The sequence below is a fragment of the Anarhichas minor genome, unplaced genomic scaffold (assembly GCF_050575085.1).
Source record: "Anarhichas minor isolate MPS153535 unplaced genomic scaffold, ASM5057508v1 ptg000041l, whole genome shotgun sequence".
In the NCBI taxonomy this organism is placed as follows: domain Eukaryota; kingdom Metazoa; phylum Chordata; class Actinopteri; order Perciformes; family Anarhichadidae; genus Anarhichas; species Anarhichas minor.
The window spans coordinates 3,498,976-3,513,271 of record NW_027466487.1 but is presented as its reverse complement, the minus strand read 5'-3'; positions in this window follow the sequence as shown (position 1 = coordinate 3,513,271).

Below are 14,296 nucleotides of genomic sequence, written 5' to 3'. Positions count from 1 at the left end.
TAACCAAGAGAACGGCATAAGAGCTGCAAAGCACGCGCCCCGGAGCGCCGGTAGCCCCCGGTAGCCCCTTGCACCAATAACCCCGGACAGCGCGAGGCTTCCAGCAAACAGAGACAGAGAAAAGAGAGGACAAAAAGGAGAGACCAGAGAAATATGTGAGTACTGTAAATCAGTACTGAGAGGGAGACTGTCAGAAGTCCCCTCGTGCGCGGTTGCGTGCGTGCGTAAACCTGAATGTGTGAAAGAAAAAAAGAAAGAAAGAAAGAAAGAAAGAAAGAAAGAAAGAAAGACAAAACCAGAAAACAACCTAAATTCAGCAGTGGTAGTTTCTTATCGCACATTATACGATTAGCACTAAGCCTCACTTCTGTTATAGAATACAGTGTCTGTGTTGCCTTCAGAAGCTTCTGGGAAATACTTCACAGACGGCTTCAGAAATTTGATGTGGCTTTATGGTGAACAGTTAATGGTATTTTCCTGCGATCAATGGTAGGAGAGGCTGTGTCCTCACAGAGACAGTAGACAGTGAGACAGCTGATATTTGCGATTGGACACCAGTCAGGGGACAGCTCACACTACATGACTACATGAGCTTTAATTCCTAAAAGCAAACCAGGGTTGAGAATCATAACGCTGTATTGGCTTCATTTGTGAAACAATAGCCTGCTGTAGTATATGGCCTATCAGTGACATTGTATATAAACACAAACCCGTATCCCACATGACGTGCACGTAAACTCGTAAACAACACAACCCCTCAGAAAATCCAACATGATAAGGCAAACAAATAAAAATAAAAACCCTGACATGGCATGAAATCAAGGAGTTTTACCTCTCCTCTCTCTCAGCTTCTGAATGTAGACTATTCTCCACTCAGACCATTAGTGCGTCTGACTCCACTGTTCATTGTGTGAGTGAGAGGCATCTCATTTCCATGACAACCAGAAAGGATATGATACCTTCCCAGTGTAAATTAAATTTAAATTCTGCTATTTGGAGACACCACACAGGGACATACTGTACGAGCAGCGTGTTGGAGTTTGACATATCAACAGGTTGGACGCACCAAGTTGGACAGAGCAGACAAGAATGATAAAAAAAAAGAGTATAGATTCCAAATGACATATATATAATGTAGGTCGCCTAATATGAACATGCGTACACACAGCTGAGAGTTAATATGTTTTGGTTCTGAATGAGTCCGGCAATCTAACAAGTAGTCTATGCGCTGTACAGTAGAATATTAGAGACTCATTCATTCACAGTTTACTCACTGGTTTGCTGTAACGGTTCCGTCTTTACATGTGGTAATAACCTCGCATGAAGTATCCCATTTCCATCCAGAATAATCACCAAGAGTCGAGTAATAGAGAGAACATATATATAAAAAGGTAGGCCTAATGTTGCGGAGGATCAGGATGCATCGGCGACAAAAAGTTTCTTCTTCTTACTTAAAGTAGAAAAAACATGAAACAGAAAATTCAAAAATTCAAAACTCCCGGATATAAGGAGTGTGTCTTCGTCCGTTCCCGTGAGTGTGTCAGTGCTGATGGGGGCTTTGCAAAGTGTGGAGTTGTAACGCGGGTTTGTTTATGTGCGCCGTCTGAGGAGAGAAAGTCAACTAGTGCATTTATGTGGGCTCTGCCTCCACATAGAGCGGCTGGTATGCGCTACGTCAATGTGACGCCATGGGAGAGGTGACGTCACTCACTCTCTCTCGCTCTCTTTCTCTCTCCCCTACAGTACCAGACACATAAGCCCCGCTTGCAGTGGCAGAGAGAGAGAGAGAGAGAGAGAGAGGGGCGGAGAGAGGATCAGAGGGAGTGAGAAAGAGAGGCGGTTGGTTTGATGGTTGCAGGAGAGGAAGCCGAGGGGGATCCGGCGGGCGAGCTTGCACCATTACTGGTAAAGGCAGACACACTGTTTATGTGCCACTGGCAGGCACTTTATTTCACAATATATTCTCATCGTTATCATTGAGAGTAACTGTACAAATAATTGTAATAATGATTTAACCATAAAAAACGAATCAGTGAGACATGTAAGAGTTCACTTTCACGAAACACTTATCTAATCTCACAAATAAAAGGCCAAAATACATTGGCATACAAATGTTAGTTACCATCAACCTTTTTGTATGAGAAGAGTAACAGTGGTGAAAAGTAAGTAAGTACTGTATTGCACACTTTTAAGGGAAGACCAACTTTCCTTGAATGTTTTTTAACTCTCTACGTATCCTTTACTATATTTTATGGATAAATATTGCACTTTTGCACTTATTTATTACTTTTCAGATTCCGATTATTTTTTCAAATGAATGTTGTTTGTATATAACGTTTAGATTTTCTCCATAATGAGTACTTTTAGTACGCTGTATTTGAATTTTTAATGCAGGACCTTTATGTGTTATTATAATATAAAGTATAGGTATTGCCTGAACTCCCTCAGACAAATGAGCCTATGAAGATGTTCAATATCGATTATGTGCCTTAAATCCACAAGAAGTCTTTGTCTTTGCTTCCTTATGCCTATTTGTATGACCTTTTCTTATCTCAAGTTATTGTGTCCATTGTCAGGTTGTTATTTTGTGAAGTGAAATTATCTAACTAGATGATTCACTCTTTTCCCAATACAAATCAACTTCAATTTACCTCAATTTACCGCCCTAAAATCACATCGCAGTGTCCAGCCTTATATCCTCAAGACATTGACACTCAGGCTATTCAAAGACAAATCCTGACATCAGGGAAATTGCAGTGGGAGAAAATTGGATTATCTCATCCTATCATAGGATCATTTTTAAATCTAATAAATTACATTTTGAAGGAATGTAACGAAACTACCTGACTTGTTAAAATGTTTTTTGTGTGTGATTTAAACATAACATTTAGTTTGCTCCTTATCTTTTTAGTTTACTAGATAGCCTATGATTCAGCAAAAGTTCTTCAATATAAAGAAAATGTGACTAAAGTTAATTTGACTCAGTCGAGGGCCGTGTTTAATCTAATTGCATAATCTAATTGATACAATTGGTTATGAGTGAGGAATACTCTCACCAACCAACACACCAAATAAATAAATAACCAAATAAGGTTGACGGGATATAAAAGTAAGAAGCCATCCTCCCCAGCAACCTCAAAATTAAAAAACTGCCTCCGGAGCGGCTCAGAACAATAACTCACAACAGCCAATCACGAGGCGCGTAACGTCCTAATTCCGACCAATGACGAGCTTCAGGGGGCGGGGAAGCCTTGACGCACTGAGGCTCGTGATTGACGCAAGCCTTGTTACTAAAAATAACTGGCCGACGGAGGCAGGGTGAGATAGCAGAGAGCCCATTCATTGTCCCGGGGCGGGCCCGACTATTTCAGCGTTCCGTTTGTGATCCAGCCAAGCCAAATATAGTCGTAGACAGGTATTTTTAGCCGCACAGCGTGTCCCCGTTTTCATCCGCCAAAAGCCGCCTGGGCGATATAGGATACAGTGAAGTGAGCCCCGGCTCCAAAATCAGCACACTCAGTGTTAACCTGTTATTCAGTAGGGCATAGTTTAACAGTCTGCTGATACAACCGTCATACCCAGAGAGAAACAACTGTCGAGGGTCACTCTCACTGCTCACAGCGTCTCTCTCTCTCTACCCGGGGACAAGGCTGGAAAAGCGGGGAATGAAACGACCGTAGACCCGAAGATGTATAAGTTTCGGTTCGTCAAGCAGACACATACAACAGATTTGTGGATGTGATGATGGCTTGCAAGCTTCGCACAGCAGCGCTGCTTCTTCCACACCAGCTGAGCACAGACTTTTTATTTTATTTGAGCAGAGAGGACCACTGTAGTCAGGATACACCTCTGCTGCAGGATAAGTTTTTGTAATAATGGCGGAAAGTTGTAGGTAAAAACAGCCGTGAAATGAGAGCACTCGTGGTAAGCTAACGTGAACCCGTCTGCCCCGGGAAATCCCTCTCCACGTGTTACACCTTGAAACTCTTTGACGTGCAGATAAGAAACCCATGCTTCTGCGCGTGTGCACAAAAGAGAGGAGCCCTGTTTGAAACACCAACACATACAAACACCCAAATTGTCCCGGTTTATCTCATCCAAGTATGCACTGTAATGTGCCGAGCATCCAACATTCCAGTCATGCTAAGTTAGTTTGTAACATGTAACATTAGAATCTGATCTGAATTGTAAGTCGCTTTGGATAAAAGCGTCTGCTAAATGACTGTAATGTAATGTAATGTAACATGCTTGAAGAGCGTGTGGTGGTGGGTTAATGCTGCAGAACACTGGTCAGTCCCACATGCCAGGATCAGCTGCAGGGCATGCAGATCACATGCCACCAGGCCCCAGCTAAAACACAAACAAAAAAAACCTCCTTGAGTGCATGCATTTGTAATTTAATTTAATTTGAAAATGTCTCCCTTTAATTCACAATGTCACACTGAAACAGTTGTCAATAGTTTGTAGTAGTGTTTCTGTCATCTGATGGGGGTGAACACTGGTTTGGTTAAGTGTGTGACAGTGCAGGTTATTTGGCATGTTGAATATTACACCTTTCATGGATAACTTCACATTTCTTCTATTTGTCACGTGTCATCTTATCAGGACAGTTTTCAATACATTTGATTGTTAAGTTAAATTGAATTGCGTCCCCATGGCTTATTCGGGTAAAACATATCCTATAGGCATAGATCACAAGTTCTTCTTCATGTCCGCGCTGTTCTCCCTCTTTTCAGTTTTAAACCAAAATTCGGGTCATCCAGGGTAAGCCCTTATAAATGGATCATTCATTTTATAAAATGGGCTTTCATATTTCTATTATTATTGTAAAATTGAGGTCATTGCATGTCAATACCTTTGTTGTTTATGTTCGTTGTCAGTATCCATAAGCCTGCTTTGGTCATGTAAAGTGAACTGGATGAATAATGGGTCATTTACCTATAAAAACAAAGTGTTTCTATAGTCTTTATAACTCATCAGCTTCTTTGTGGGTCCCCAGTCTTCTCCCTGTCTTTGTGTTTCATTGTATCAGCTGCCTCTGCTGTGACCACCTCGCCATGGTGACGTGTAATCCAGATTAACCTGCTCTCTTATTCCGCCAGACATGGAAGTGATTAGAGATTATTACCGTGTCCTTTTAATAGGATTTGACGTGTGGGTAATTAACTGTATCCACCAGCGTCACGTGTCATGTGATCCATTCACAAAGACAGTAATATACACAAACACAAGCGCTTGTTGTTGTCATTGGTTTGATTCACATTCATTTCCTTGGAGACTCACCCTGCCTTTAACAATAACTGTTACAAGCTTAACCTCACATTTAATCTAAACCTAACCATCATTTTAACCAGATTTATAATCCTAAAATAAACTCACACAACAATTCCACAAGTTAAAAAGTATAAATCTTTCACATATATAACACTTTGTCCTCCATACATTCTATTTTTGTGCAATATTCACCTTTACAGTTTTACAAACAAGAAAAGGGAACAATCAAAACTTGCTGAAGACAAAGTAAATCCCATATTCTCTTTAATATTTGCTTGACATTTCTCTTTCTGTTTTTCAGGGTAAAGTTCATGCTGACCGTAAAGCTGCCATGCAAAAACGTCTTGGCTGAATGGTGAGTGCATCTTTAGAATCACTATTTCCTGCCAGACAAATTTAATTTTACAAATCAAATGAATTCTTTTTGTTCTTACTGCTTCTAAAACGAATTATCCCACCATAAAGGATTACACTGACAGGTTGAATGTCTGCTGCTCTGTACAGAACTGTTAAACCTCTGCAGGCTTGACAGAGTTGTCAGATTTATGACCGAGGATTCCTTTGCATAAAAAGTTCCTCTGTGGGGCATCTTGTGACAGTTGTCAGAGCACAGCTGGAGCATATACAGCGATGTAGCGTCCCTAGGCTTCCTGCACAGAGCTGCTGGTGGGCATATTGCACTGAGAGACTCTGAACTCTGGCTTATCACAAAGCAGAAGTGAAAAGTGATTGTGTCAGTTTGAATGAGCTCTCTATGTCTACGGCCAAGGCACCAGCACTCAGTGCTCTGGTGACATTGGAGAAAGAGGAAAGCAGAGAAACAGAGGAAGGCTTTTATCTTCATGTCACCAAATCTGCTTCAACTGTACGTCAGAGTGCAAGCGAGGACGGGAAGGGGCGGGGGTGCGGGGGTGCGGGGGTGCGGGGGAGAGGATTGCTGGCGCAATGGCAGGGTGCTCAATGGTTGCATTCTTCCTTTTCTGTGGCCACACACACACATGGGCACACACACACACACACACACACACACACACACACACACACACACACACAGCTACACTAGGGGGATTCCCCCTCGGGAGTACCCAAGTGAAGTAATACAACCCATCGCTGCCTTATCACACCAGTGCCCAAAGACAGGCGAGAGGAGTGTAGAGAGGTGTTCCATGAGCCGCGGCACAGGAGGTGTACTGTATATCACTCAGGGATTGTGGGCCATTATGTGATGTTATCATGATGTGTATTTACACTGTATTTTGTGTGTTTGTGTGTGTCTTGACAGAGGGAGAGAACGGTAGTGCGCAGCAGCTTGTGCGTAATGTTCTGTAGTTTCCCTCGCTTGTTTGATGGCAGATTTATCACTTGTCTTATTATTACCCTGCAGTAAAATGTAACAGCATGATTCATAGCCTTGTGTAAATTTTGGAGAGTGTGTGTGGCAGTGTGAGTAAAACCCAGCCCCTTCGTTTAGCAGCACATTTATCTGTGGTCTATTGTGTATGTGTTCATGAGTGCTGCACCTGCAATTTCACAAGGCCTCCACTGTGCATCCATGCATTTCTCCACGAAGATGGAGCCTTAGTTTGCACGGTTACAAAGAAATATATCTATTGTATATACATATATCCTTCTGCATTTGCGCTGTCAAGTCCACGTTATCTTATGTGCACATGTGTGGAGTCAGGGAGACACGGTGGCTTGTTCTGACAGAGGTTCAGGGTCCTTATGTGTGTGACTCTCTTTACATCAGTTAAAATATATCATAGACAGAAATACAATTTTAATGATATGAACAAGTGAATAATATCTTGATATGATTTAACATTTAACTTTAGAGGTGGAATAGAAGCTTAGTATTATTTTTTATCATGAGATAAAGCTGCTAATCAGTACAACTGGCTTGACTCCTTTATAATAAGTATTATTGTGAGTATTGATAGCTTGTCTACACCCTTCTGGGTATACTGGCAGACAAAGCAGACATCTCCATTATTAGCCAGTCTGCAGTTATGTGCTTGGGCGGAACAGTTGACAGTCGCAGACAGTATTCAACCAAATGGGTGACAGAAGTCGTTCAATGTTGAATGAGATGCTGCAGCAACAGTAGATCAGTAATTAACAGTAAGAGTTGTATTGTGGGCTTTGGACCGTTGATGGATGGCGATACCACTCATGACAGTTACACAAAGGATCAAACAGATTGTGAACAGTAAGGATCCCATGTGGGTGAAGGTGCACTTATCATGTACAACTGTTGACTTCAGAGGAACATAAACGGCTTGAACATCAGTACATCATGCCAATGTAAAGCTTGCTTATTAACACCCTGGTGTTACTGACAGAGCAGAAGTTGACAAGAAAATGTTCATATTCATCTGTGCTCCTCTTGAAGTCAAGACATGTACATACATGCATGATTTTGAGATAAACAGGACCAGTTTGGAAGCCAATTGGTCCAACATGCAACCTGCGAGCCGGAGACACCAGCTGTTAAACTTTTGTAATGAAAAATATTTAGCATTTTCATAGATTCTGCATTTTTCAATGATGTAACGAAGATTAAAGCTTTTTAGGGAAAAACCATATCAGGCACAAATTGTTATTATTAAACAAAGTATTTTTATATTTCTTGAACATGTCGTGATGCTTGTGGTTTCCATGTTCTGAACCTTTGTGTGCCACAGGCAGGAAGACAACACACATAAAACACTCCCTAAAGGAATTGAACCCAATGGCATCTTGGTATTGAGCAATCTCCGAATTAAGTCATTGCATCAGATGAAACATTTTGAGCACATGCCCCCCAGGTGTTACTGGTTTTGGACTTTTTGTATTCCAAATCTGTCTGGTTTTTAAATTATGACCCTGAAGCTGTGGTCACGCAAGTCATCTTGCATTAAAAAATCCTGCTGATCAGATACAGCACTCACTTGTTATGTAAGGTTATTAGAAAAAACAAATTGTCACTACTGTTAAGTTTACAACTTAACTACCAGCGGTGAATTCAAGTTTGTGTGGGTGTGATTTGTAAGATAGTTTGGGGAAATATGTGAACAGTGGGCGTATGAGTCACCTTAGTGTAGGCAGTTGTTTAAAGGCCATTTTCTAGATGTCAGAAACAGGAACATGTATTAGTGTACATGTGTGTGTCGCGTGTGTGATGTTGAGTTCAAGAATCACAGAATTCCCCCTCTTAAGAGTGTTTAGATGGAGATACCAGACAACAAACAGGCAGAATCTCCTCGTGGCTGAGATTCACTTGAAAAGACACAGTGACCAGTGCAGCGGCGGAGGATTACCCAAATATTTGCGTGCAGACTATGAATAAACGTAATAGAAAACATGCTGCAGAGGGCCGGCAATGATACCGTGGATGCTGTTTTTAAAGTGTGGAAATTTTGGCTGAATGCAAAAGTTTGTATATGCATTTGAGTGTTTATATTAGTGTGAGAAACAGTTGCTCTTTCGTTAATCACATCTGGGCCCTGCTTTGGGGAGACACTTGTCCCCTGGCTGAATGCCCCACACACCTTCATCAGTTCCACCTCCGCTCATTCCACTCCCACAACTTCAGCCCAGGTATCTGCCTGACAGCTCATAATTGCAGTTCAGGCTAACTTTTATAAAGGAGTGATGACATTTTGGTAGCTGAGTCAGTGTCTTCGTCGCCCTTCAGATATTCAACACTTGAGCAGAATGTGTGTGTGTGTGTGTGTGTGTGTGTGTGTATTCTGTGATTTTTAATCTGCGTACAGGGTCTAAATATGTGCTCGGTGTTTGACGCTTTGCCGTGGCTCAGAGTAATATCACTCTGGGTCACACACTGACCACATGGGCATGTGCACGGGTAGACAGGCGCACACACACACAGACACACACACACACACGCACACGCACACACACTTACAGATAAACAAGTGGTTGCATTTCTGCATGAGTCACGGTCGTGGGCAGAGGTGGAAAGTTTCCTTGTTTGGGCTATTCTCCCCTGCTGACACTTTTGATACTTTCTTGAAGTATCTGATGAGCATCTAATGCTGTCATCTTGTAGTGGACAGTGGTTTCAGCTCATACCTGCTGAGAATACAGACATCCTGACTACTTTCCCTCCCTTTCTTTTTGCTCATTAACAGAAACACACATCGTACACTGTATAAAATATATAATATCAAACTATTTTTGTGAATATATTCTTGCTGACATCACGTAATATGTCCTCGTTCTACTCTGCTACAATACTTTAAAATGGCAGCATTTATGTTTCATATGTAATCTGTCATTACAGGTGAATATTTAATACTGATATAAACTACTTTTACTGCTTATAACATACTTGTTTTGCAGGATTTTCACAACAGAAATGTGTTAGTGGACACAGTTTAAATTTGTATGCATTTTGCAGAGAGCTGCAACAATTTAATTAGTTGATCGAAAGAAAATTATTTGGCACCTAGTTAAGTAATTGATCTACGGTTTCAGTCATCTTTTAGGCAAATTAAATAATTGCTGGTTCAAGCTTCCCAAACATGAGGATTAGCTAAGTTCAATATTTTTTGTCTTTGGGCTGTTGGTTGCAGTCCTGGTTTTAATTTTTGATGGGGGGGGAAATGAAATATGCATTGATCCTTCAGCTGCTCCAGTTTCGCTGCTCGGCGGCCATCGGATCAGATTGTGGTTGGACTGGGCCGCCTCCAGATATGAAAGTGTGTAACCACGTGAACAGCGTGTTTGTGAAAGAAAAGAGAGTGAAACTTCTCTGAGTGAAACTTGATTAAAGGAAGGTTAAAAAAAACTACTTTTCAGTATTATACCACGTTTTTGCTCAAGAGATTACATCATCACAGTATATGTTGATGTTTGCATATCACTTGTCAGCTGACTTTTCGTCACTGACTAATCTAACAATCTATGTTTCTAATACATAGACTTCTATTGAGATATTTATTCATTTATTTTTCAGCTATACATCCAAGGGTTAATAAATACTATCAATGCTTCAAGCCAAGCTTCAATTCACTCTCTTCCTCACAGTATATGAATGAAATGCTTGGAAAAAGTTTAGGCATTTTAAACTTCAGGTATGTGCAGCTGACTTAAAAAAGGGAACAGCAAATATTATGTAGGGAGGAACCTGTCTGATCATGTCTGTGCCTGTGGCTGTCTACAGTTGTATGTGTGCGTGGGCGTTTGCATGATCGTGTAGTACTAAAGCATTGTAAGTTTGTTTATGAGTTGACTCATGAAGTGTCATCTTTTCATTTTCAAACCCATTAACCGTTGGTATTTTTATGGTGTGGGTGGATGGGATTAAAATGAATATCACAATCTAGTGTCACAGTTTTACCCTTTAACCTTTTTGATAGTTTAAGGACGGTTGACCTTTGGGATCCACAGGTACCAACTGATAAATTCAACAATGATGAGATGAACAACAACGATCAGATGACCTCAATGTTTTAATCTTTAATGTGTTTTCACACCTGTAGATCAGACCCTGACTACGATGTTCCAGTGAAATCTCTTTTTCACTAAATGAGGCTGCAGTGCATGTAAAAAGAAAATCAATCATTTTATGAAGAGTTGACAATCGTTGACATTCCCTCCTATTCGCCACAAAATGTTCTTAAGGTGTAACAACTAATGATACAGTGTATGGTGTGAATTAAATACACCTTAGCAGGTTGGACACGTTCAGTTCATTCAGGGTGAGCTTGAGTAACCTCATGCAGTCATCTTCAACGATGTCCTCTTGTAAGTTTTAAGTGGCAATCTTGAAGATTTTTATTTAAATAATTGTCTGTTGAGTCACTATCTATCACTGCAGGAGGTAACACATTGGTGATTGAGCCTATGGCCCGGGAAAGTATTGCAGTATTTATATATTTGCAATATTACAAACTGGGCTGTCCATGGTATACACGCAAAAAATAATGAACTCTGAAGAACAGGACTCTAGACTGCTAAACTCTGAGCACAATTTGACTGTTTTCCTTCAAATAGAAATTCTAAATCAACCCGGACTGAAATCTTAAGGACTACCACTTTATCAATGTTTAATTATTTGTTCTTTCTTGTTGGTTATCGTGTTTGTCTTCTTCCTTCACTGTCTTTTTTTTTTAAGTCACTAAAAGTCATTATGCTACAACGTAATATCAGCGGCGGTTCGTTTGTGAATAACATCTTATTGCACAAGCGGATTAATTTTGTTATTTAAGTTGGCTTCACTGTAGCTTTGACCTTTTCTTTCAAAAAGTTCACCCCTTATGATTCACTGCATCTCAAATCTGACATTTCAATTTCATCTCCTTCTCACGATCGAAACCCGATGCTCAACAATTACCTGGCTACGGGAATCAAACGTATGGCACATCATGGCAGATCATGGCTACTACGTGGGCACTAATAAACCTGAAAACCACCCACGGGTGCCATCGGGATTCCAAGAAGCCACCAGTGAGAGACACTCCCAGAAATTGACATGAGAAAGATTTCCTCTGCTGAGATTGGAGAATGAGGACTTCTCCCCTGATGTTCAGCCAACTGCATACCTGAAGAGCTAGTATTTACGCATGCCGCTCCCCATGACTGGAGGTGCTGACTTGTGTGGGCGTGAGTGCCCAAAACTCTTTACTTCATTTGTTGTTGATGTAAGACGTTCAGAGGGAGTTCCAGCATCTGATTGTGTAACTTTCAGGAATAGTGGTACACCCAAACGCCCACCTGCTTGTGTCATGACAGTCTAAGAGAAATTATATTGGGGAAAAAAAACATCATTGCATCATTTGAACACGTGTGTTCCCAGTGTTCTCCCCCACACACATACTGAAAAGACCACATACTAGAGCTCCAACCGGGCTGGTGGTTTTTGAGGCTCAAGGTTCTGCCAAGTCTGTGACCACCAAGGTGCTGCTTTTTCTGTGATACATAGCCGACGTAATGCCCACTGCAATCTGCCTGCACTGATATCCAGATAGGGTGTGATTGCAATCCGAGGATCCACAGCTTAAAGTTACTTGGAATTGTGCATGCAACCATGATTAGAACCCTGTTTATATATATTTGGTGGATAAAACCTTCTGTTATAGTTTTAATACATTAGAAATGATTTAAAAGGGAAATTGACAGAAGTGCTCAGCTATGGGATGTCTATAGGACCAGCTGCTCTTTATATAGTAAATAAACGGTCCAAATCAAAGCAGCAGAGGCCGAGGTACGCTGACTGTTTCTAGTTGGGCTAAGCTCCAAAAAGGCAAATCCTAAAATTCCCATAATGCAACTCAGTAGAGTGATTATCTGACAGCATCATCGGGTTTATTTTTCAAAAGTTGATCGTGTCTTTAAGAGCCACAGATGTTACACTGCTGTACTGGTGTGTTGATGTGAATTATCCGTGATTGTGACAGTTGGAGTGACACCAGCTTTAACTCTGTTACTGGGACGATGGACACAGCACCCCTCTCTTCCCTCTCTGTTGAATAATCTGCTTACTCACCGGATGTGATTCACCTAACTAACTCTGTTAGAGAGAGCGTTCTGTTGTCTAAATGTTTGCTCAGTAATGTTGTGTAATGTTTGGAAAGTTGTGTGCTTGTCAGATAAATAACTTCATTTGAGCCTCAGTCTGGCTGGCTGCTGTGCTGCTTTGAAATCCTCAACCAATAAGTGGTTGAGGGGTCATTAGAAAAGACTGACGGCATTGTTTTAGATTATACCGTGACTGCAGAGAATGCACAGTTTCAGTCGGTCAGTGTGCTTGGCTCTAGTGTAGTGGCCTTTATAACCATAATCATCTACGACTTCTCCTACACGTTGTTGAGGAACATTTATTCCAAGATTGACATGTTGACCCAGACAAAACCATACTGTGATTTTAATACACACGTTTTAAACTGCTGTAAAGTAGCTGCATTGTTAGATGGATAATTAAATTCAACCTATGCAGTCATAAAGACAAAATAAAGTACTCAATCAAAGTAATCAAAGGTGTGTTTGTTTTCTAGAAGACTCCACAGGGTACACCCTGATAGGCATTATGTGTATACTTGAGGCCTGAATAACGTATTAATACATATTGCTCCTGAACTTAACTGAAATCTTTTTTTCTGTTTAAAACCTTTATTTTTTACGAGAGTGTAATTCTTCCTTCCTGCTTTTCGCTAGTGAATCTCTATTTGTCTGGTCATGTTACTGCCACCCTTCATTCAATATGCCAGTCTGGAACAGCGTCCAAACACATTTTCAAGCATGTCTGTTTGATTCACTCTCTCTACTGTCGTTCAAACCGTCCTCTTCTGTTTCTCGGTGGGTTGTCTTTGTCTTCTATTGCTTGCACGCAGCTACACATGTTAGTTGTTCTTGGTCGTCGTCGGGAACGTGTCTCGAGTCACAAACGTCTCCATGTGCGTGCTTCTGAAAACAGGAACATTCTTATCAAAATATTACATATCACATGGTTGATTAACTTTTTATACATAAATATTTTGTCTCTCAGACAGTTGCCAGACAAGACTCGGGTCAACGGCAGGTCTTGACTTCAGACTGATCCACTTAGCCAATGCAAACAGCCCCCTCCTCCTCCCCCGCAACGCCTTCACCATCACGGTCTCTGTTCCACTCTCCTCTCCCCTTACTCTTTGTTCCTCTCTTGATGACTCTGAGCACGCCCTCCTCTCTCTGCTGTCCTCTCTTTAAACTCACCACTCAGTCCTTCTTTCTGCTCTGTCTTTCCTCTTCCCCTCTCCTCTTTCCCTCCTTGTGTTCCTTCGCTCCATGAGAGGGAACTTCCACTGCAGCTTCTATCCAGGAACAGGCTTCCACTGTGGAAACACAGCTACATAACCCTGCTCCGGTTCACTTTCCACACCGAGCAGGGGAGGGGGAGCTGGGCTTTATGTACACACACACACACACACACACACACACACACACACACACATTAATTTTTTTATTTGTATTACTCACACCATGCTAATTAACGCCTTTAATCTTTTGGTTGCATAATTTCCTTTTTCTTGATACCGTA